General features: G+C 36.1%; 1 protein-coding gene across 4 annotated transcripts in view; it reads right to left on the bottom strand.

Annotated features, from left to right (window-relative positions):
* LOC139998493 (E3 ubiquitin-protein ligase MIB1-like) overlaps nucleotides 1-26,525 on the bottom strand; it is a 442,477-nt gene that overhangs the window by 411,746 nt on the left and 4,206 nt on the right. The gene's annotated exons all lie outside the window — the stretch shown is intronic.

Genomic DNA, 26,525 nt, shown 5'->3' with positions numbered 1-26,525 from the left:
TATTATCAATTTATCGCAGTTGAAATTCTGTGGTACGATCGAACGCGAAGAGTTTTCAGTCTTTCGACTCGTAAGCCAATTTCCGTAAATACGTTGAAGTTTATTTACCATAATATTTTAATAATTATACAATATTAAACACACGTGAATCTATACATATACATATATAATGGGATATAATTTAATACATGAGAAATGATTCACGTAGGAATTTATTCACCACTTGGGAACAATAAAACAAATGAAGTATTTGTAATTAAAATATTTCTCACGCATGAAATTATAATCATATTTAACTAAAAACAAGATCGTTCAGTTATTCACTCACCTTCTATCGGAGAACACTGAAATTGCTGTCCAAATGTCCACTTCACACATATAAACACTTTCACACATAAAATCACTCTAAACTTATTACTGTCCGTTATTCGAAATAAAATATAAATTCAAAAAATTTGCATTATATATATTATCACACTGTTTAATCAATACGTATAATAGTTATACCAGACAAACTATTGACATAAATAAAATAAAAAGAAATATATCGACACAAAATAAAATTTTCACTCTCGTATCGCACGAATCAAACGATTAACGAAACGATGTTCGCAACGCGAAAGCCGGAACAAATGTGACTCCTCGATATACAAACCGACGTAGGTATAAGCCTACGAGTTCTTAGAAATTTTGCTCAAAGTAAACAAAAAATCTTTCGGTTTATCGTATCCCTAATAGTTCCTTCGCGGTGTTTCAGTTCGATGAACATAACAACATTGTTGTTGTTTCTATTTCTTTGCATGCGTACGTCAGCGCACGTCGACTTTCTATTTCTACACAAACTTCGATGTTACCAGGCTAACTACTCATCGGCGTAATAAATGTAAAACAATCTGAAGCTAAATTGTAAATCGTATCGATTGAATTAAAAGATATAATATCTTAATTCGAAGAAGCGTTCTACTGTTTCAAATGTCCTTTCGACTATAATCTAGAAGATGAATCACATCAAATTATAGTTATACCTCAGAAGGTATTAATTGAAGAAAAATAACTTCGTTTACAACGTAATTAATGTCAACTTCGTTTTAAATTATTCAATATATATATATCATGTATAATAGATAACTTAATATGTGGAGAATAACTTAGGAATTTATTCAGCATTTAAGAACGCTAAAAAAAATCTAATCAAATCGTACAATCAAACACAGACAATAGATAGATAGATAGATTAGATCTGCTAAAATACAGAAAGAAAGCTATTAATACATGTTATGTTTGGTAATTCTATGCAAGCATTTATAGTAGCCAAGAAAATTTTGCAAGGTACGTAATTTAAAGAAAAACATTCAGAAGTTCCACAAGGATTCCCAGAAAAAGAAACATTAAGAAATTACACGGAGATTGCCAGGAAAATATACGTTAAAAGATTCTGGATGGAAATAATAATTATAAAAATAAAACCTAAGGAATCTTGAAAAAGTCGCAATTATGAAACAAAAGGTAGTTTTGAAAAACGAGCAAATCAAAGTACACGAATATGCTGAAAACTTTTCAAATATCATGGATTTTCAGCGAAGAAAACCAGAACTAAAATGCACACTAGCATTCTTGCTAAGTCCCTCTCGAATTTGCATATACGAAAAACAATGATCACGTAATCCAAGATTTACCAACGACACAATGAGAAGCTTCGAATCCTCTTTGTGGCGTACAGATCTTTTTGTTGGTTAAACGTTCAAGTTGCACCATGAAACAACGTTCCTTCATCTAAATTTAACGTTTAAAACTACGATAAAACACGTTCAAAAAATATCATGACTTTTTACAGATGAAAGTGCAACAAAAGTAGACAGATTTCGTTGAAAACAACAACGTTCAAATATATTTTATCAGTCCAAATGAATAAATATTTTACTAGAATGCTCTGTCGGGTGTAATCATAAATTTGAATGATATATCTTATCGATCGAAACAACGCTCGCTGTTATTTAAAACGACTCACAGTTTTACCCACGTGAAAAAAAAAGAAATATAAATCATGTGTAAACAGTAAACAATATTTATTATTTGTCTCTATAGAATTTTTCCGTTTAGTTTTATTTATGTTCCGTAGCTAAATCTTGTTGATTTTTCAAATAATGAACGCACTCGTATTTCACGTTTTATCTTACAAAAATAAGGTGGAATAATTCATGTTTAAAACAAAAAGCTCTGACGAGCAGAATTTTATCAATTATTCGAAATCGTAAATAAAAATGTATGTATTTAATATATTACTTTTAATATAAAATGATATTATGTTGTAATCTTCTCAAGCGATATTCCATTTTATTGTCATACGACACTGTTTCATTCAAAAAATGTTGCGAGAGCAACGAAAAATCTTCAAATATAGGCACAATTAAAATGTCAAAATAGAGACGTTGTAAGAAATTAAAAATTAGTCTAATAATATATATAGAAATTACAAGATACATTAGGTACACTTTGCACAGATCACCAAAGCCACGATATTTAATGGAACCATCTCTGTCATTGATTATACGTTTACAACTACTTTACATGCTGTATACTAACTTTTTACTAAATATACTCTTATAATAAATATTTCTATATACATTTTTAGATTACTTTCAAATTTGACTAATACATATAATCATAATAATCATCTCTTATTACAATACCAACGAGGTTTCGAAATATTTCATATAATACATACAATGTGAACATAATAATTTTTTTTTTTTTTTTTAGTACTCGATCACTATCGTGTACCTTTGCAACTTCACAAGTTCAATCTACTTTAAAAATAAAACCAACGACGTCATAGATCAATCCCTATCCTAAAACTTTCCATCGCCGATGTTTCTCAACGAAACGATATTCGTCCTGATGGAAACAGTTCGACCGGAAGTTTTCATGGCTCGATCACCGAAGCAAGAACGATTCAAAGTAGCAAAAGACAATTGCAACGGGAACCGAGCGAAAAGTTTTCGTTCGGTCCCGATAGATCGACATCTTCCCCTATGCGTCAAGTTTCGTTGGCAACAGCAGGATTTGTGACAGTTTCGCGGAGCCGATAGACTAACCGAGATAAGTGGGATAATTCCGAGTATAAGGGAATGAAATTCCGTGGAATCGCGTGATTTTCCCACTCATTTCATTCTCGATCCAGGAATGCGGCTCCTTCGAGAACAGCTCGTCGAACGTTTGAAACGTCGACGAGAAAACGCAAGGAAGGGACGAAGGCAGAGACGAAGAAGCGAACCAGGCTCGATCTCGTCTGCGAATTCGGTGTGGTAAAGTTCCACGAAGGTACTAACCTAAATTCTAATCGTAGTATGCACCACGTTAAACTTCCACAACCGGCTGAAGAGGATCTAGGAAAATGGAGATTGGTCCGTCGATAATACGCGTCGGTGTATGTACAAATACGAAGAGTTCCCTTCCATCCGCGTACGTATGCAAACGCGCTAAGTGAGATTGTCTCTAACGAGCTAAGATTACGCCGATGGAATCGCAGAGATCCAATCTCGATTAAATCCGATACGCGGGGGAAAGACTTCACCAACCGCTTAAAACGCGTGAAAATACCGTTCGAGGATTTCTCCAAGACGCGTGCCGCGGTGCTCTAATTCTTGTCGTTCTACGATTGCGGATAACTGGTCCATACTAGTTAATTCATGCGAGAATCGATGCGGCAATAAATGAAGAATAAGAAAATTTAGGTCGAGATTATCGAGGATATTTAAGAACGTTACGTTAAACTTGGAATAAGAACGTAATTTTGTATGTATCGAGCGGATAAAGTAAGCTTTAACATCGAAGGTTTAATCGAACGTTTTAGTTATAATAATTTATTTGTCCAAGAATCTTCTGCTTTCTAATATATCATATTTATAGTTGCATAGAACGTTCGAAACCCAGTACTTATTCAAGATTGATGGAGCAATATTTGCTCGAACGTTTCGTTATTTCGTAGGAATTCGTAGGAGAAATGCTACAATGTTTTTAAACAATCCAGTTCATTTTTCTTGGGATAATCAACGATCTTGTAATTCCTAACGACTGGATTAGTAATTTTATGTTTAATATTAAAATAACTAGTAGAAAACCGAGTAGTAGGAAGAGGATGCTAGTGGAAATCAAAATAGTCGTGAAGGTTCTGAAATCTAGACAACACTATTGTGAACGTGAAACATTCTACGATATTTTCTGGCAACCCAACGACTACTTCTCTCCCACTTTTCTCGCCTTGCACTCAACGTTTCAGTCTCAAATGTACCCCGAAAGAAGATATTCGAGACAAGAGTGCTAGGAGAATCTCGAATGTAGTCGGTGGACCTGCGAATGAAACTCGCATCAGTTTCGCCTGAACGAAACACTGAGAAAATTTCCGAGAAACTTTCACGCTGTCGCTGCTGCATACACGACAAAACTTGCGAAAACTTATTTCGTCTCCTATCTACGTCTAACTGTGCCTACAAGAATCTTTAACACTTTGATCGAACGACATAAAACAAGATACGAGAACGAAACGAAGTATGAGAACATCGAAATGTCTCGATAGCGTGTCAGAAAAGCGTCTTATCCGCTACTTTCAGTTATGGTATAAGTTCTAGAAAAGCTTAACTCTCGTATCGATAACATCGTAAGTTATAAACCTAACAATCCTTAAAACTCTATATGTCGATTCTTTAATTCCAAAGTACACAACTATGTTTGATCGTTTACATTCTTTTGAATTTACGTCAAGTCTCCTCAATTATTTATTCGGATAGTTCGATTAAGATCAGATTTCTGAATAAAGAATAACGTTATCGAGTATCGTTGGAATATAATACGCATCTAGAGAGTCACAATTTTAAATAAATTAGAAAATATTTAAACTTTGATATTTGAAATAACCAGAAGTAAGTAAGAAACAGTAAGAGGAACATAATTATTAGAAGGTAAAATTTGATTATTTGCCTTCTTTTGGATTTATGTGAGATTAGTTGATGAAATTAGAAATTTAAATATCCGTATAATAATAATAATAATAACGATGATAATAATAACTGAATCGTTTCAAACAATATTAAATTGTAAAATAAAAGATCCTCCTCGTGGATTAGAAACCGCTAAAAGATTATCCTAATTTTCAAGCTCCTAATGTAATTTCTTTCACATATTTGAATTTGATTCGCATAAGCGATGAAATTTTTCAACTATCGGTAGTGAAAGAAAGCACCAATGCTTCCCTGATGATAGCAAATGGATGGAAATAGTAGAAAAGAACACAGGTCCCGGTGGATCCGGTAAATCTTAACCGGCGCAAACTTCCGAAAATTTACGTCGTCGAGCGCTCGACTTTTCGCGAAGGAATCGTCTAAAAGGCCATGCGGGAGTTGGGAGACATAGGTTCACCTCGGTAAGGGAGACATTAATCTATGTTGGGACTCGACCAAATAAGCGACGTGATATATAGGATTAATGCACAGCTAATGTAAAGTGCTGTCGATTTGCAAATGTGTACATTTCGATTTCGGATTATAAACTTTCGAAGCCAAAGTCGTAACGTACAACGTAATACATTATCGTTAATGTTCTATGAGCATGAAAAAAATGTTATTTATATACATAAATATGATAAAAATTGTTATCATGAAAAAAAATCGGAAAATTGGCCTGTGCCAATGTTTTTAGTCGTTGTTAAACTACGAATTTTTGTGAGTTTATAGGAATTTTGAAAGGGTAAAATAATTGCACGTTATACTCACAAAAATATGAATATGCAGAAAAATTCGCAGTCTAGTCGCCGCTGTATCTAGCCATACTTTAACCATAAAATAGATAATATGACGTCCATGGCTATTAATACGTTAACAGTACTCTTCGTTTTCCGATAAGTGAATATTTTTATTGAACGAAAAGGAATGTCCTACTTTAACTAATGCTGCAGACATCGCTGTAAGTATGTACTCTGTACTTGACAGTTTGGATCACGATTAGTGTTAGGACGGTGAAGTACATAGAGTGCTCGACCAGCGTCTCGCATTAGCGAATGAAATATTAATGGGTCCTCTCTGCCCCCCAGATAAACCCTAGTTAAATGGCCCGTTGTAACGTGTTCTCTGCCATCTGGTATTGTATGTGAAATTGTGTTCCAGCATATTGATTTCTCAGAAATCAATGATCTGTTACATCGTTACCAGTTTAGAGTTGTAATTATTGCCTAACGATGAACTTTACTTGACAATAATTTTTCTTCCAGTTATATAGATATATATATATGAGATAACTGTAAGAATACAGAGAATTTTGTAGAAATACATAGAATAATGTATTTTGATGTTCAGAAGTGTACAGATCTTTCTATCAAAATTGAACTTCAGCCACAGTTGAAAATAACATAAATAAAATAATATTTGTTCGAGTTGTTCAACAAATGTCCCGATTTTTATGATCGACGGTGTATACTTTGTAATTTGCTTAAAAATTCATTACAATGCATTAAAATCGTAACATATACTTGTGTGAAAATAAGAAAGTAAAGAGAAAGGGTAGAACTACGTAAACAATTTGTTGCAGCTAAATAGATCGAGGAAAAGATTATGAAACAATGTTAGAACATCGAATAGCCATTGGCCGTAAATTATTTCGACTATATAATAATTCGTCCCCTTTCATGACAGGCCATGCATTTTAATACGTTTCTCGGGTCTCGTTTCGCCGACGGGCCCGATAAAAGCGGCTGTGTGTCCCAACGGGAACGCCGTAGAAATTTCCCGGTGGATTACCGGGAATTTGAAATTTTCTGAAAGACGAAGAACGTCACCGTCTTACAGAGCGTTCGAGGAACCAGGCAACTTTTCGCCTTTTACGCGGAGCGCGCTTACCGGATTTTTCCATTATGCCAAACTTTGATCGAATCGTTAACACTGACGCCACACGAAGACCGATCGGACCCTGCCACAGCCGCCACATCCAGGGTACACTCCGTGACAAAACTATAAAACATCTATAATTTTACTAAATTTTACTCTCAATATAATTATATCTTGGTATAGCACTCTCGTGGAAATGTCAAAGTTTAATCAAAGTCCCTTCGTGTGTAACCAGATACACTCTAACTTTAATAACTCTGGTAACTTTGATTTAAACCCATTAAGATCCAACGTTAACTCGATATTTCATTGATAATCTTTTCTGGTTAATTTAAATTAGGAAATTCTGCCTTTTAATATTCTAATTACGAAAGAGATTCTAATTCCAAGGAATCATTCAATCTTTTCTCTCGTCACGTAAATATTACTATTCTATGAAATTTGATAAGTCTTCGTAATGAAATATATATTCTAATCTTTCTTTGTAAATAATTGAGAGTCTTCTTGATCAAATAAAATCACCGTTCATAATGAAACATGAACTAACCAAGCAAAAATCAGATAAAATATGCGTGTTAAATCGTTCACTGTTACACGCAACAGAATCAGCAAGTAAAATTAATTTATAATTTAGTGTGCTCTATAGAAGAATGACGATAATGTTTTACATGGAAAGCATAACAAATGTACATAACAAGGATAATAGGAACACAGATGATTACATCTGGTATTCTGTGTTCCATGCGAAAAAATAAGTGAAACAGAGAGAGGTATATACGTTGTAACGCGCGCTAATGCAACGTTAGTGACAAAATAATGCGTATCCACCTGTGCAAACACCCTTTTTGCGCTTCCCTCGTCTGTCTTCTTTTTGCGCCTTGCTATCCGTTTACACACATGCGCACAGGTTACAGTTCAAACAAAAGAGGAAATGACGTGCAGCGAATACTTCGGATTACTTTTTAGTATCTGCATTCAAGCTGTAAGCTTCGTCCCTTTCGACGCATTTATATTTCCTGCTCCAGTTGCGAAAAGTAGCTGTTGCTTTAGCAAGCTACCCGAGTAATAGAAAGGGACCACACAAAGATGAGTACAATTGAACGCACAAACGCGTCCTCTTATTGGTTAAAAACTGTGCAACTTTGCTACTCTAATTGTAAAATTTTCAACGAGATATGATAATTTCGTAGTAAAAAGTTCTCCGCATATACGTTTCATACTTGTTGTACGTACATGCTTAACAATGTGTGCGCGTTATATTTTTTAAAGAATTTTTATTTTTAAATAGAACGCTATTAATTAACTAACATCCTCGCTAGATAAAAGTCATTCAACGTAACAGAATTTGTCTTAAATTTTATTAAAATTCGAAATGGACGGATCAAGAAATACACTAATATTAACATTACGTAAAACAACAATATAATATAATTATGTTGCAATAATTACAACAATATAATATATATAATATATTATATTATGTACAATATAATATAATATAAACAATATAATATATAATATAACAATATGATATACATATCCTCGCTTTAAAAACTTCCTAACACACACACATACACACACACGTACACGTACATCAAACAAACGTTCTTCACAGTTTTCTTAAACTAGAACTAGAACACGGTGTTCTCTAAATTCGATCTACCTTCAATTCTCGTTACTCTGCAAATCCACGTAAACAACGAATAAAAAACGTATCGAAACGAGAAATACAGCAATTACCTAATCCCAAGTTCGAAATTGTATACTATTCGAACTACATGCGTGTAAGCATACCGTATTTGCTATATAAACCACGTCTGGTTCAAAGCTACGAGTGGATAAATAAACAAGTAAACAAATTAGTAATCAGTTGAGTGAAACCCTGTCAAAGAATAGGTTTTAGTCGATAACAAAGATTCTACTGTCAGAAGCAGCCAGCTCAGCGATAATTTCTATTTTCGAAGTGAGTAGCTGCGGGGATGCGATATTCGGTTCGCGGAGAAAAAGGCTCAGAAAGTATCCAGCTCGTAGGAAGACGATCCCTTCTCGCTTCAAACCGGAGCATTTTGCCTCCTATGATCAGTTTTCGCTCTACCATGCTTTTATCTCTCATTCCTCGTGGAAAGGGCCGGGGGCGTCACCATGGGGCCGATACGAGGGAACTTTTAAAATTACCCGGACTTCCCGGTCGGGAGATAATATAGTCTATTAAGGATAGACGACGTTGGATCGGTTCTGCGAGCAAACTAGTACCGCCAACTCTCAGGTTGAACAGGCAACACGCGAATAGAGGTTAATATCATTTCTAAATTTCGCTATGATCAGCCGAAAATGGAAAAGAATTAATTCTTGATTATAATTTGCCACATTTTTCCGAATATATATATTTACGATTTTAACACATTACAGAAACCGATTGGTCTTCTAACCAGTAATGAAACTTGTATGTTTTGTACAGAGGGTACCAATTGGTGTCTTATGAGGAATAACAATATTACATTGCATCTGATATGAGAAAATATATTCATCTTTCTCCCCATTTTCTGAAAACGACTCTGGTGCATTGTTCATAATAAAAATATATCATGATAAAAACGTCGAGGAAGTGTTAAAATGATATTTGAAGAGTCGAATGATTTGACAGATACCTTTGGAAGAATATTTTACCGAAACTTTTAAATGGAATGAAAAGGTGACATTAAAATGTTTATTAACTGCAAAAGAAATTTTTACATGCTTTCAGTTTCATACTTTAAGCGTTTCAAACATTAATAAATATCTATGCAAAAGCCGAATTAAAAAAGTCTTATGATTACACTGGAAAACAATTTTTTTAATTTTCTGAAAAGGATAATATTTTAAACATCCAAGATTCTTCCTTGTACGATTTAATACAATTTAAGTTTACTTATTTTCCACTGAAAATGAAATGCCTTGCAAAATAGTTTCGATATGGTAACCCTTTCTTTGCTTCGTACTAAACTCTCGTTAAAATTCAAAGGATCGTGCAATTCTTTACGTCCTCTTTTACGTCCCATGTAGAACAATTCTTTCGAAAACGACGGATAAAATATGAAACGATATCTCCGCGGAGAACTTCCACCTCGGTTTAACAAATGACAACTGAATCAGAAGTCTCAAAGTTACCTCGTGGTTGCTATGAATCTTCCGTAAGTTGGCGTGATCAATGGACCACGGAAAGTTGAAAAATCCAACAGGATGAGGACCGTGTAAAATTTAGTCGCGAAGAACTTACGCTGTTCTATGCATATGACTTTTTCCCTTTCTCGAAGTTCCGTTACCGCAAATTTTCACCGCCATCAGGAAGTTGACAAAATGCAAAATTTCTGAAACGTTAGAACGGTAATCCTTCGAAAAATGCAGACAATGCGAAAGAAATTTGATGGATAAGTTGAAGAAAACATGCACGTCGACACGCACAATCCCCATCGAAAGTTAAATACCAGTAAATACCAAATTAAGAAATGTAAGAATGAGTTCGAGAAACCTGACAAATTTCACGTAGACCTAAAGATAAGTAATATCACTCTTAACATTACGCATTACTATACTGGTCACAAAACGTCGAACAATAAAAATTAAACGTAAACCCACTTATACGTCGCTTTTATCTTTTATGATAGCGTATACGGTTATCCCAGGTATGTACATAACTCGTCAGCGTAGCCTTGCAAAGAATAAAAGAACCTTCCCCGTGAATTCGACTCTCGTAATGGGCAATTTTAACAAACCGTGAAATAAAGTACCCAAGAAAGTGCGTGCAGAAACGTTTGGTCGGGCAGTGAAGCGTGAAACACCAAAACTACTACTATCAAACTGACCGTTCCAACGACATTTCGAACGAATAAGCTCGTAATGTACATACGTTGAAGCATTCTTCGACATTTGTCTCGGACTTACAACAATGACCAAAGTATCGCAGTAACTGCGAGTGACAAGCAATCTGCTTCGAGTTCTATAAAAAAAAAAAAAAAAAAAGAAAAAAATATAGAAACTCCTTTCGCTGTCGAACGATACTTTTTCGAACCTTCTTCTCGCGCTTTTAAGCTTCGTTTACACCGTGGTATAGTAAAACACGTTATATAGCATATTAAAGAAAAATGTTACATAACTATACGTGTAACGTCTTTAGCAAGTTGCGTACCTGTATAGTGTATATTTGGAGCGTCTGGCAATGCGATTTCCTTTGATTTTTCAAAGTCTACCGACACTCGAATCAACACTCGAATAGACAAACGAGTTGCACAAAAATGCGTTACGTTGACATTTGCATTATATTACGTAAGATTTTTCTTCAACGCGTTGTATAACTTTGTTATACGCGTAACACGTTTTGTATATGCAGCGTAAACGCTAGTTTAAGTAGTGAGCGAGTTATAGCAACAAATTACAGAAGCATGTTGCGTAGCAATGTTACATGTACAGCAATGTTTTGTTATATAATGGTGATGCAACTTTACAGGCGCATGTACGCGTCAAAGCCACAAAACGAGGTATGCATGCATTTGGAGCGTAACTACGACTGGCAGAAAACGCACGTTCTATAAACCGAAGTGCCTGTACGTTTTCACGTTCGTACCACTAGCGTTTGACTTGTACGCACGTTTTGCACGAACAAAGTTCCTCACGATGAAACAACAACGTTTTTCACCTTGTTAATTATGCAATCATTTGCTAAGGAAATAATTACAATAACCTACCCCGCGTAATTAAGCTTGATATTTTAATTAAGAACATTTTTGCATTATGTCTTACAAGAGTTTACAAAATATTTACGATGAATGTAAACTCATTTTTTATTTAATTATTATTTAATTGTTTTATTATTATTTATTATTTAATTTCATAATTTCGTCTCGAAAATATCCGACGAATTTGTTAAAATTAGCGTAAATGAAATTAAACGACGAATAGTATCACGAACATTTTTTGCCAAAGACAAATTTTACAAAAGGATGCCACTAATATTTTCATAGACTGCCCGATGGAAATATTTATTACGCATTGTTACAACATTGAAAGCTGCGAGCACACGCAACAATGATAATCTAATCAAACGTATCTTAAAATTATAACATATTTCAAAAATAGTATACAAAGAAAGAGAAGACAAGGAGAATTTGTATCACGATGGAAGCTAGTTTGTTAGAACGATTCTTTAATAATCAGGACGCTCAGAATACATTATATGCAGGTATATCATTATACACAGTTCGAATACATAACATATTATTGCACGTTATAGTCTTGCAATTCCTCGCTATTGATACAAGATTATTGACATTCTCCAACAAAATGTTTGCATTACGTCAACTAGATATTACAACTAGATATACACAATTCTCTAACCTGGAGTCCAATAACAATCAGCAACGAGACCAAATATTGTCCTGACACAATCGAACGCCTGTAATCGGCTAGACAAATTTGAAAAGAGTTTTTATAGTTCGCGTGAAGCTGGCAGTATTTTTATCGACAGGAAATTTCTAATCAAGAATTCCCGCCTCGATTTACGTTCGTATTAGGGGAAATTTTATTACGAAAGTTGCAAGCCGTTATTTCGTGCCATCGATAACCCGCCGCTATGCCGCAACCAACATGAGTATCAACTAAAATTTACGAGCTAACTTTCGAGACTTCGTTGAGTTCGCATCAAGCCACGTTAATGCGGCACAATAGAGCAAGATCGTGTGAACACGTGCAAAATACAAATGCAGTCACGCCATAAGAATAGATATGTACATCGAAAGCAAACGAGAAAAGAGATGAAAGTCGAAGAAAACAGGTCGTAACAGAATTCTACGACTTTGTCAGTTTTACGAGTCTATGTTGTTGAGCGTAAAAGTATCGCTCGCCATTATACCGCATAAAAGTTATCTGTTATGTTTATTACCTATTACTATTGCACAGCTCGTAATTAAAATCGAAGGTCGTGTCTTAATTATAATTATTTAGACTACCAATATTTATTTAAATTTATATCATATGATATAATATGACGTATAGAGGCATTTTAAACCTATTAAATATTTCGAAATTTATATTTTTACGAATATAAGTAACAGAAGGGAAAAGCAAAAACAGAGATCTTTTTCACATACTAAATATCATAACGAATTCTGAATATTTTGTATATTTTATGGATATTATGCATATCCTATAAAAAACCGCAATTTAATTTTAATCACTTGAAGTTCTTTCTAAATTCCCAAAATACTGACTGTCAAATCAATCGCTATAATAGATTGTTACAGCTTCAATAGAAATTATAGGTTAAATATTATACCTTTTAAAGAAGGTCAGTTTGTCTGAAAAATTGATTAAAATTTTCTAAGTTATATTCTAGAGAAGAGGAATTAATATTAAAATATGATCTAGCAGAAGAAAGTATGTGAATAATTCTTTATAATTTTCTGAATGAATTAATACGTTTTCCGCGTGAGAATATCAGTACACACATTGGTAATTTAATGGTATAATATATAGAAGCACAAAAGACATTCTAGGATTTACGATCAAAGCACAATTAATACAAGACGATACATCCAATTTTTTCGTATAAAGTAAATGAATACGACGTTTACGTAATCCTAAATCAACGAACCTTTATACGAAGGAAATGTTTAAATAAATGGATGACGTGTGGATATATTAAAGATTCATAAGCTTGTACACAATGCGTATAACGTTTTGCAATTCTACACAGAAATAAAGAAATTTAGATTTCCCGCATCTATGAATTTATAAAATTCAATAAAACGTTTAAGGTTTCAAGTAATTGCGGCAAATTAAAATATGAAATTCTATGCCGCAGCGCAAAAATGATCACGTCCTTCGTCATATTCTATCTCATCGTTTATGTAATATTATTCTATATCGTTCTACTCAAATGAAAATTGGCACGTGACAATATTTCAAATATCACTGAATTGTTCCAAATCGCAACATCGTTGAAAAATCTAACGATATTGTACTCGATCAAGGAATTCGTGCCTTTTTTATTCACTCGTCCTCAATACACGCAAGTGCAAGTAAGTAATGCATCGTGTAAAACATAATTCTTAAATTTACAAAAAAGACCTTTAGTTCTCCTTACGTTTATCCCAAGATAAAGCCGGAAGTGACAACGGACCGTAAAAAGTAGAAAGAAGTAGCAAGATTCGAGCACCAAGGGACGAGAAACAGACGGATCGAAGTATCGGTTTCTATCTATGGAAGAAATTCATTTCGAGGAGAAAACCGGTTCTCCAGGATCCCAAGTTTCAAAAGGTTCCGCTGCGCGAAAATTCCGGACTAGTACAAACATACTCAAGTTTTGCGGGTTGAGTGCAGCAGCCCGTCACTTGCACGGTCGCCATTCTACAGAAACCTCCCCCTAAGTACTTGAGTACAACAGGCACCGTCGACTAAGAGTTTGTTGCTGTTTCTTGTTCCCGTACCTTCGCCTGCTGAAGAACTCCTAATGCCCGGTGTAAGTTTAACGCTGCTCGTCGGTTCGTACGGGCCATCTCACTTCGTTATTACAGCTTTCGATAAACACTTTCGACCTTGTTTTGTTAGAGAGAGAGAGAGAAGGAGGGAAGGAGGGAGAGAAAGCGGAGGAACTGAGAACAGATTGCAAAGCTTTTGCCAGACGATTCGAAATATGCATCGAGCGACTGGTTGTTAAACCATCGAAGGCTAAGGAGTGAAAAAAAGGAGTGTAGAAGTTGCGTAGTGGTAACGTTATTAGGAAATATGAACAAAGTAAGTTGATGTTTCGTCAAGGCACAAAAAGCGTACCTATTGCATGAATAGATACGTTACAGAAGCCCACGACACAGTGAAGTGGAAGAAGTAATGCGATTCGAAAGGAAACAGATTATTGTCATAATATAATTGAATTTCTTTGAACTTCGTGATATTGGAAGATGTAAATGGTGGAGAAATAATAGTAGAAAAATATTAAATAAACTTTTGGGATACTTTTTCATAATCACTATGCGAATGCAATAAAATTCAATGATGTAAATTGATTAGGAAGAAATTGACAATTAAATACTATGTTAACGCAACGTTGGTCCTTAATTAATGAATCAATAGAATAATCTTTACGAAAGTCTTTATATAACATAGAAAAGGATCATTTTTCCAAACCACCTTATAATATATTTGCTTATTAGTATACGAGGTAATAATGATTATTTTATAACAAAATATTTCACAGTACGGAAGTATTTAAAAAGAAAATAAATCGTGTATCTCACTAAAGTGTTTGCGCAGTCTTATTGTTTCAGATTTTGAACAGAATTCAACGAATTTTAAGAATCATTGCCAAAAGAATTCATCCTAAAAGATAACTTCCCCGTGAGGATGGGACATAGCTAAACGAGAATTTAGCTATTTGAATATGATTCGTGCTAATGTTCGCGTATTAGACGCACGAAATTTATTTTTCAGTAAACGTTTAAAATATTACAGTTTAGATCGTGAAAGCTTTCATCGTCTAAAAAGATTGCGATACACGAGCTAAAACAGTCTCAGAAAAGTACTTTACTGGCATGTACGTGGCTACATCTAACTTTACTTAAGGCAAGATGGTTAAACTAGAAAGTTAATTTGAACGTTGCGCTCTGGTTACTCCTGATTTCAGAAATGTAATACCATCCTTGCGAAAGCTAAACTCTGCAGAAATACTAATGCAACACATTAGCCTTTAAAAGGTGGTACTAGCATCTTACAAATTTCAGATATGCCTCGATAATTTATACTTTCTCCCTTCTAATATCAAATACCTGTCAATTAAAAAAAAAAATGATAATCTTTACAGAATTACAGGTACAAGAACGAAATAAATTTTATCGTTTCATTTTTCACCCAAGTCACTGAAGTAAACGAACGTGCGTTATCTACCCGTCACAGGTAATGAAATTTCACTTTTAAGAATTTTAGAATTAGCTTTGACTCATGGTATGTTCCACTAGCATAACTCATGCGATTAATACTTCAGCTCTCTAGTTTAAACAAGAATTCCTTTCCACGTTCTATCCGTACACATGATAAATCAGATTTCATGTCTTTTATAAAAGAGCAATTCTAAAATGCAACATATTGTCAACGAATTGCACGTAAAACCTATCTTTTCACTTATACTCTGCCGCGTAGAGCCTTAAATTTTAACGTAAGTTATATTCTTAGTAGAAAATTATAGCTTCGAATTTCAAATTCAAATTTATAGCTTCGAAAAGTCTCCTCGAACGCGAATCTCTCTTCCCTCAGAAGACACGATTTTCCAAGCAATTTCATACAAAGGCGAAGAAAAGAGGTAACATTCTCGTTCTATCTTTTACTGTCGCCTCTGTCTTTATATGTTTCCATCCTATGCGTTTAAACAAGCGAAATATCTTCCAATATACATATGTCAAAATATCCTTGAGGGAATAAAATAAAAAAAACACAGCGAGACAAGAGCTTACGCGACTGCCCAGGATAACGTCATTAATTCTTCCTTTAACGAAATGAAGCTGGCAGCGATGTTTCTATTCTATCATATTCAAATGGCGAACACTCGGGAAACGCTTTCAAGTGTACTCGGAGCATGGTACAAAAGATGACTGGCACACTAACCACTGGTCTAGACCATGGAGCACAGACCGTAACTGTAAAAATAATCAACGTGTAGCTCGTCTACTTCGCTACTAACAGCGTAATACCCTGGCCGTTTTACGATCCTCTTTTGCCGACATTTCAAGCCCGACAACGTACACTGGATCCATACATATACGTACATGTACAAAACATGTGCAACCTCCAGTCGTGGTCCTTTATATCGACCAACTTCTACACACAACCACGACTTAAATTCCGGACTAACAAAAATTGTAACCAACATAGAATAACTAGCATCCTGTGTGTGTCTACGTGTATTAAAGTCGTTTGCGCGGAATAAAGGTTTCCAGCCCGGAGCCAATTTTAAATTCTCCCCGATAACAAGATTATACGCGCGCCGCTTGAATTTTGTTTTACAGTGCTCTTCCCCTTAGACGTATCGCGCACCAAAAATTACAAATAAATTCATTCTCGCCATCAATTTCGCGGGATAACCGGAAGCAATACGAGGAATTTCGTTTTCCTTCTACATGCGGGAAATTTCGATGTTTGAAATGGAAATGCGCCGCGCTGTTTCGCTAACTCCGTTACCGACGAACATTTTATAGATATATTCGTCGATTCGTTCGACACGTGCATTTTTCAAGCTCTACAGAGGCAAATTCCCTTCGAGTTTACGAAAACAAGAAAACTTAAAACTCGCTGGAAAGAATGATTTAAAAACGATGAAGGAATTTCAAGCTGAATTACCGATAGGAAAAGCTTGAAACTTTGAATCTTTATTTATATCATTCCGTTGCTTGCATATGTACGAACACGGCACGACATATTTTTCGCTTCTTTACAGGAGGACAGCGAAATAAATTCGATACGTTGTCGTAACTCTCGTGTTATCACAATTCTCCTCTCTCTCTTTCTCTCTTCGGATTTTTAAAGATATTACTCGTAATATTCAGACATCGAGGATATTAAAAATATCGTACGTCGGCTTCTGCGAAAATTCGTCAACCATACGCCTTTAGATGTAACAGGTCCTTTTCACTTTGAGCCATCTTGGAATAAACTAAGTAGTTAACTCGAAACGTAAGAAAGGAAAAAAATAAGAAAAGCCATTCTCTCGTCTTATTTACTTTCTTGCTTCTTTTATAAAACTTCTCTGTCCTCGGGTTAACTTAATAAAACACGAAACGCAACGCAACGTCGCGTCGCCTGGTTGCGCTATTCAAACGTCTTGCTTGTTTGATGCTAACCTTTGAGAAAGAGTACTTTACAAAGAATCTGACGGTTACAAGGAGGACGGCTCGAGATTCTGCGAAAGCCCTCTGCGAAACTACATAAAGAATGAAAAAGAATACGCCTTTGGGGTGTGATGCGGATCCCTCTGCAAAAGCAAAGTGTTAAATCCGTTTATGTCAGGAATCTATTCAAGTATTTATATAAAACGTTCTGTCCAAGTCCACGAGGGATTGACCGGCAAACAGAGTCGCTTCTCTTTATCTAACGCTGAACCTATTTTCTATTCCGAAAGAAGATGAGCGGGCAATGCACGGTGAGAAATTTGGTGCATAGCGCGTGGCTACGCTTCGTTCCCATACATATCCCCGTAACGCTAAAAGGAATGTCTGGCAACCCTGAATCTGAGTAGCGCTTTTCTGGATGAACATTACACTTAATAGCGGCGGAATAAAGATTGCAGGAAGCGGCCCGAGATATTTCGTATGCATGGTACGTGTTAACTTAAGGAACGCGTTTCGCGAGTAAACATATTTCTGAGAGGGGCGGTCGCGTGAAATTTAAAACAAGCCGCGACAATACATGCACCACTGCAATTTCTTAGCTCTCGCGTTCCTTTCATACCGAAAAATACCAATCTCCCAAATACCTGTTTACTCTTGTATTTTACAGGATAACGTATCTCGCGTCTCTGTAAACTGGCTTTTAGGATTTTGTTGGAATTAGTTGAACAAATAATACCGTAATCCTGGAAATGTCGCGATCCACTTCACACGATGAGTTTACTGTCTCGTCTTCGCACGCGTAAATAATTTCTGACTAGAGTCTAGCAAGTTAATGAAATTTTATGATAACGCAATAAAGAAAGGATATAAAATATACACACATAGAATTTTTTTTTTTTATTATTTATTTGGATTTTAGAATTTGTCCAGAAGGACATTTGGTAAAGTATTATATCTAGATGGAGGTTTGATGTCTTCTTTCTATGTTTGATGTGTTGACCGTTGCCGCTGCCAGCCGATTCGAGTGCGTTTCTATTCTTTCTCTGTACCTTCTTGCAAGTCTGCTAATCTCCTCCTTGACCGTTGGTATTGCCAGGTCTTTTCGAATGTCCTCGTTTCTAACGTACCATGGGGCGTTTGCTATCGTTCTAAGAATCTTAGCTTGTATTGTCTCAATTTTGCTTTGGCTCATTGCTGCTGTTCCCCACAACGGGATTCCGTATGTCCAGATTGGTTTTATGATTGATTTCTATATTCTTAACTTGTTTTCAGTGCTTAATTTGGATTTTCGACTTGTTAGCCAGTACATTTGTCTCCTTGCTGTCTGTATTTTGTCTATTATTGATTTGATGTGCTGTTTCCATGTGAGTTGTGAATCTATGTGTAGCCCTAGGTATTTGACTTGCCTAGTTTGTATTATTTGCGTGCCATTCAGGAAGATGTTTGGTGGTATCTGTTTTCGCAGTGTGAATGTGATGTGGTTGCATTTGTTAGGGTTAGCTTTGATTTGTTTAGCTTGCAGCCACTTTTCTATTTTTGTGATATGTTTTTGTAATGTTGCGACTGCTGTTACTGGGTTAGTGTGCCTGACTAGTACAGCTGTGTCGTCCGCGAACGTCAGTATTTTGCTATTTGTAGTTGTTGGTACGTTGGCCGTGTAGAGTGTGTATAGTATTGGTCCTAAGACGCTTACTTGCGGGACCCCTGCCTTGATGTCTTTGACTTCTGAGTATGCGTCTTTGATTTTTATTACGAAGGTTCTGTTGCTTAGATATGATTTTATTAGTTGGTGTATTTGCTCCGGGAATTGTTTCTTGATTGTTTGTAGTAGTCTTTCGTGGTTTACTTTGTCGAAAGCTTTTTCTATGTCCATGAAGAGGGCTGTGCAATATTATTTGTTTTCTATTGTTAGTATTATTTCGTTGACGAGCCTGTGCATTTGCTCTATAGTGGAATGTTTGTTTCTGAATCCGAATTGGTGGTCTGGTATTAGATTTTCCTTATCTATTATTGTTTTTAGTCTGGCATATATTACTTTTTCTAGTATTTTGGAGAGCACGGGAAGTAGTGAAATTGGTCTATAGGATGATGTTTGGTGTGAGTCTTTGCCTGGTTTAGGTAGCATTATGATCTGGGCTATTTTCCATGGTTTAGAAAAGTAGCCGATTCTTATTATTGCGTTGTAAATTATTGTTATAAGTCTTATCGCTTTTGGATAAAGGTTTTTCAAGATTTTACCATTGATTAGATCAATTCCTGGTGTTTTGTTGTTTTTTGTTTTTTCGATTATATTTCTAATTTCTTAAGCTGTTGTTTTAGGTATGGTGTATTGCTTGTCAGTTGCGGAACTAGTGGTTGGCACATACTCGTCCGTGTGACAATTGAGGTTGCTGTTGTTGATATTGTGTGGTGTAAATGTGTTGCATAGGTGGTTGGAAAATTCCTCAGCTTGCTCTTCGTTGCTTCTTGCCCATGTGTTGTCTGCTTTTCTGATTGCTGGGGCTAATTTTATTGTCTTCTTTATTTTTTTTTTTTTTTTTGTGGCTTTCCATAGTAAGTAGTTGTAGTTCTCGTGTGCAGATAGTGACTCTATGAACTTTGTGAACTCGTTGTTATTGTGTTCTTTTATTTTGTTTTTTATTTCTTTTGCAAGTTTGTTTAGGTGTTTTTTGTTTTCTCTTGTTCTATGTTTTTGCCATTTTGCTTTCGCTTTCCTTTTTTCCCTAAGTTTTTCGAGGATGTCTGGCGGAATTATTTTTGTTTGTCTAATGGTTGATTCAGGTAAAGTGGTTGCCCTTGCTGCTTCTTCTATAGTTTCTGTGAGTGTTGTTACTGCTTGTTCGATGTGTTCAGGTGTTTTCAGTGGGATGTTGCAGTTGATTTTACTCTCAATTATCTCTTTGAATATTTGCCATTTGGTGGATTTGTTGCATAGCGTCTCTGAGTTGCTGTAGAGTATTGGCTTGTTTCTGTATGTAATTATTATGGGTGTATGGTCGGAGCTAAGCTCGAGGCTGGGTGCTATATTTATTTTATTTCCATTTAGTCCCTTTGTAACTGTAAAATCAAGTAGGTTAGGGATTTTGCTCAGGTATATCGGCTAGTATGTCGGTCTACCTGTGGATAATAGATTGAGGTTATTGTTTTTTATGTATTTTTCCAGGACTCTACCTCTAGGTGTAGTGGTTCTTGATCCCCATAGTGTGTGCTTTGAGTTGTAGTCTGCTGCTGCGATATACTTGTCGCCTAATTGTTGAAAGTACTCATCCCACATTTGTGTTGTTAGTTTGTCTCGGTGGTACATATACCGCTGACAGCTGTAGTTGGTTGCTGCTAGTTTGTACAGTAACGGTGGTTGATTGTAAATATTCCTTACTAACTTGGCTGTGTAGGTGGTGCTTGATATCATTTCTTATTATTATTGCGGTCCCTCCGTGTGCTTTTCCTTGGTGTCGTATATAGTGTAGTAAGGTATTTTTATGTAGCTTTTTGTGGTGAAGTGCGTTTCTGATACGAGTAATATGTCAATGTTGTTGTGATATAGGAATGTTTTGGTTTCTAGGGCCCTTTGTTGTAGGCCGTTGGAGTTCCAGGCTGCTATTTTGAGCATGTCCGTTTTTTATTTTTTGTTTAACATGTTTGTAAGAAGTTGTAACATGGTTGTGATTATACACATATAGAATGGCCATATTTTCTGTGTCATCGTCTTCCTGCTTCCCCATGAAATTATCAAGCAGTTTATTAACGCGAAGATAGATACTGATTTGTATTTAAACTAAATCGCAGCTATCAAGGCGTTTTATTTATCTTGGCACTGTCGTAAGACGAGCTTTAAGAGCCAACATTTTACGCAGCGATTCAAGGACCGATATTCTTCCCACGTTTGCCCACAGATGGTCCTATTGTTAAGTCTTTTCCAAGGACGATATCGTCACCGTCAGTGACGATACGTTTTTGAAGCACTGTTGTCTCTTAATCAACGAGCCAGCTTTCGTGCAACCGGCCACAACAACCTCCATGCTGTCTAACATGGTACGACGTCGCTTGCATCCACTATTACTGCACCGTAACTAGATCGTATAGTTGCAAATAAAATTCGTAATCAGATAGAGCGAATTAGCAATTCCTGTATTCCTCTCGACGAACATGTTTGTTCTCTTATGAGGATCGTGTTTAGCGGTATCAACTCGCAGTGGTTACAATACGAAGATTACAGGGAAAAATATAGCATGCGTTTTGGCAGATGAAAACAAGTATTTTAATGACAATTGAAATGAAAATTCATATAATCGAAACACGTTTTCATCGATCTTCTAATTTCTACGTCACTTGGCGAATAAAAGGAAATGCTTTAACGTAACGCAATTGGAAAAGGTTTGGAATGAGTTTCGGCTCAAGGACGTAAGCCTCGCAAAGATAGCCATCGAAAGTTACATTTGGAGAAGGGATCGAGTGAGAAATCTGATCTACGCTAATATTTTTGTGCGTCCTTGTACAGAAATTTCACTGTTCCTTGCGCAAAGCGTTCAGGGCAGTAACGAATTTATCAAATTTCTGCTAAAGCGTTCTAAGACTGACGCAGAAAATCAGCCATAAACCGGAACGAAAGATTCGCCCGAAATCCGCAAACAACAGGCAACGTTACGTTTCCCGTAGCGTGCGCTAAATCACTCATCAGCAAAAGTGCCAATAATCTAGAGATTTACGAGGCGATCGCCGCTGCAGAAGGGCGTAACGCTTCACTCGTGACTCGAATCCCCCAGCCAGTTGAATTTGGCATAGCCCTTTTCGACCGATCACAAGCGATATTCCTGGAGCGCGATCGGCCGCACGAAGCGGACATTTTCTTTCAGGCCGCGCCATGAGCCAAGAGCGTTACTTCTGTCGACTCTGCACCAAGGGGAATATTGTCGCTGTCAGCGAATATGTTTTATAGCGGCATCGCACCAGGATGCGGCTCTAGCCTAGTAGGTACGCCGGTCGTGAGATAGATTGAGCGAGCAGAGAAAAGAGACGAAAAGGAAGAGGAAGAGAGAAGACGAAGAAAGAAAGAGAAAAAAGACGCCGTATACCATTCTGCTAGGTGGGTATTGGATTTGTAATAGGGGCCATACGGGCTATAGGCACACCGCTCTTCCAACCCCTACCTCGCCCCATGTCGAAATTGCGAACCATTTTCTCGGATAGAAGACGTCGCAGCGGCGCAAAGTCTCCTAGCTCGACTGAATGCATTATTCGCACGACGGAGCAAAGGGCTACCGGGTGTCTCGTTCTTACTTCATCCCCTACGAACCCCTTCGGATCACGCGGTTGACCGAATACAAAGACGATACTCTCAGAACCTGTTCGCGTTTTATACTCGGATTCATCGTATTTTCAATAGTAATGCATTGGCAAATTCGCGTCATTCGCGAACGTTTCTGAATAATTAGACGGCGGTTTTTTTCACGTTTATGGAAAATTTAAAATTGCAAACAACCGTATTGCATGCATATAATATAAAGATATATAAAATACCCAAAGTATACCACTGGTTATAATATTTAGCGAGCGAAAGAAATCTCTGCTTAGATTCTATTTCTTTGGTAGCGTTGGTAAAACTTCCGCATGAATATTCGCAGTCTGATGAACGATCTAGATAGAGTAGAGGTTACTCTTTCATTCGTGGAATTTTCAAATTTATGGGACGATCGTTATTAATTGCCCAGATTAAATCGTTAAAAAGTAATCGTCATAACCATCGGCTATGCGGTTTCGTTCGTACGATTACGCGGTTTATTCGCCAGATTTATTTAACTGTATTGATCAACGTAGCGGACACGATCGACTTCAATTATAGTGCGCGCAATAATGCTGATCGTGTTCGCGAAATAAAATGGTTGAAATACACTGTCCAAGAGATTGAGTGGACAATACCATGGAAAAATATGGTTTCTACGAAACGATTAGTCGTCATTACTTCGAATTTACACGCTTCCGCGTAGATTATAACGTCTCCCTTTAGCACCACGATTGTCTACTTTTCGATTAATGAAAATATCGATTTATTCGCATTTGTACAAAGTATTTGAACGCTTGCAGAAATCTCATATAAACGTATTATACGTCAGACAACCGTACAGTGCACATACAACTTGAAACTACCTAATTTTACCTCATTGGCAATTCGCGCGTGTATTTCAAAAGCGTCACAACTCAAAATAATTCAGTCCCATGTTAGAAGAACGTGAGATTCGTGAAAAGAGGATTTCAAGGGGTGAGAGTAGAAAATTACAAAAATAAGTATTTTTTTTTTCTTTTTTTTTTTGCTAGCATCATTATACATTTGGTAGAAAATTTTCTTGCAAGCTTCCAAATAATTCCTCGAATTTCTTGGGATTTTTTCACTTTTCTATCTTCGACGACTAGTTGGAATCGTTCAATCCCATATGACAATAATAATTCCGTATATTTTTATTATATAATTTAGATCGTTCAAAGCTTCGAGAGTAAAAATTCGGCTGATCTGATGGAAATGTTGCGAAAGAACGATGCTTCGAGTGGAAGATCTTTAAAATGTTCTTGTTTCACAGAGACGTAAACAAGTTCTTAAAAAAATCGTACGCCTTATATAAACTCGGTATATTGCGGCGGTACACAGCTAACTGATCAACCCGCAGCCCTTAAAAACGTCCTTGATTTACGTTTACTGTTAATTTATACCATTTCGCGTGGTGATTATGAAAATGAGAGGACGCATTACCTAACTTTCTTAATTACTTTCCTTACCTGTGAAAAGAGCGTTATACGAACACAAGGTTTTGCAATAATTTATTGTAATTGCTAGTGTGCTGGCGTTTCAAAGAATCTCTAATATGCCCGTTTAATGAATCCTCTCGACGAGGTTCGAGCCTCAACGACTTAAAGATTCTAAAAATTTAGAAGAATACGAACACGAAGGAAACTCTTGAATGATTAAAGAGTCTGCAAAATAACTCTTTCTGCGCAGTACTCGCAAGCTATAACTCCTCGTAATGTCATTCCTCTATATTGGAATTCATTTTGAACAAAAATTTTGTTAAAGTCACTAACTGACTAAAATTATAACATATTAAGTGAACATACCGCTACATTTTATCGCAGATACTTGATCAGTACGATAGAAAATACTCTTTGAAATATCAAAACCACGTAAATATTCCTTTGAAATTATCAAGGAGTTTATACAAGCTTACGTTGATCATTTACTTAAAGAAGCAAGTTTGTACTTGTATGAGAGTGGATCCGTGCAAGAAGCTAAGATGGAATCCAGGAATGTACATTCAGCTTGCAGATACGCGAAAATAAGTTAAAGTTCTAAGCGAGTTGGAGATTAGTTCTAAGCAAGACCTCGTTGAATCCCGGCAAGGCTCGTGCTTCAACATTAGATTCAAGACAAGATCTAGGGTAAGATTAAAATCGAGAGCCTTTATAAATCTGAAGAGAATTGCGGTAGACTTAAAACGAGACGTTCATAAATGCTGGTAAGCGCAAAAATAGATATGACGCGAAGAAAATAAACGAGCGTGCGAAAACTCTTAAGCGATAGTATACAAGCTTCTTAAGTATAAAGCCGCGTAACTTCGTGTCCGAAAATCATCTTCTATCCAAAATTTCGTCTGGAAGCGAGCGTGCGTATCCTTCCTCCGTTTCGAGTTCTTAAAACGTTTCGTGTTATGATAGTGGCCCGAGATAGACAGGGAGGACAGTATTATCTGGGAAGGGAAAAATGCGAGAAACAAAAGGGGAAGTCGATCCTCGAGAGCGTATTCCAAGCACGTAAGTGTTGTTTATCGCAGAAAACGTTCCCAGTTGTCTTCAGGTTTGAATTGTTTCGAAGGAAAATAGAAATTCTCGGTGTTATACCCCATTGCCCGGACACCGAATGTACAGAGAACGGGGCTTGATTATGCGCAACACGTATTCTCAAACACAATCCTGCGACACTCGTAACGCAGGTGGAATTCGAGGCTTCCTCCAGGCAGATAACTGAATTAATTAAGTCTCCTGCAAATGAGGAGATACCCATGTAACAAAGGTGAATTAACACTAATTCACATTCGTACGTGGAACTCTGTCCGTGCACAACGATGACGACGACGACGACGACGACGACGACGGTGACGACAACGACGACCTTACGGTTTCTGAGACTGAGTAATTAAGCCGAGGTAGAAAAAATTCGTAGTAGACACGCGAAATTGCCCACTAGCGGAATAAAAAATTAAATAACCATAGTGAATGTTCCATATGTAAAAGATTTTTCGAATTAACAATGACGAAACACGTACGACACATACATATGTATATGTATGTTTTTATAGGTTCAATTATATGAAAAGTATATATTATTGAAATTTTAAATAACGATCGCTTGTATCTAAAAGTATAAATTCATTTTTCCGTAAATTATATAAATCATAGGTAATCTACGTGATATTCAATATATTATTACTTATATAGAATAAACAGGAATTATATTTTCTTAATTAATCGCGAGATAAACGTGAAAACTAACGTTTTATACTTCAGAAGTTGTTAACAAAAATTTATGTTAAACATTACTTTTACTTACTTTAAATAATAATTAGTTAATAGGTTGCGAAATGTTTCCATTGTTCGAATGCAAATAAAATTATAATAATATAATGCTATAAGCAATTAGATTTTGCTATCGTAATTAGATTTAAAATAATTGCACTATTTTAAACAAATAAATGTTTAAAATGTTTTAAGCGTTAAATAACGCGATAAATTTCGCTATTAATTAGTAACAGTATGGAAA

The sequence above is a fragment of the Bombus fervidus genome, chromosome 3 (assembly GCF_041682495.2).
Source record: "Bombus fervidus isolate BK054 chromosome 3, iyBomFerv1, whole genome shotgun sequence".
Lineage (NCBI taxonomy): Eukaryota > Metazoa > Arthropoda > Insecta > Hymenoptera > Apidae > Bombus > Bombus fervidus.
Note: the sequence above shows the minus strand (reverse complement) of the source record. Positions and strands in the feature narration are given on the sequence as shown.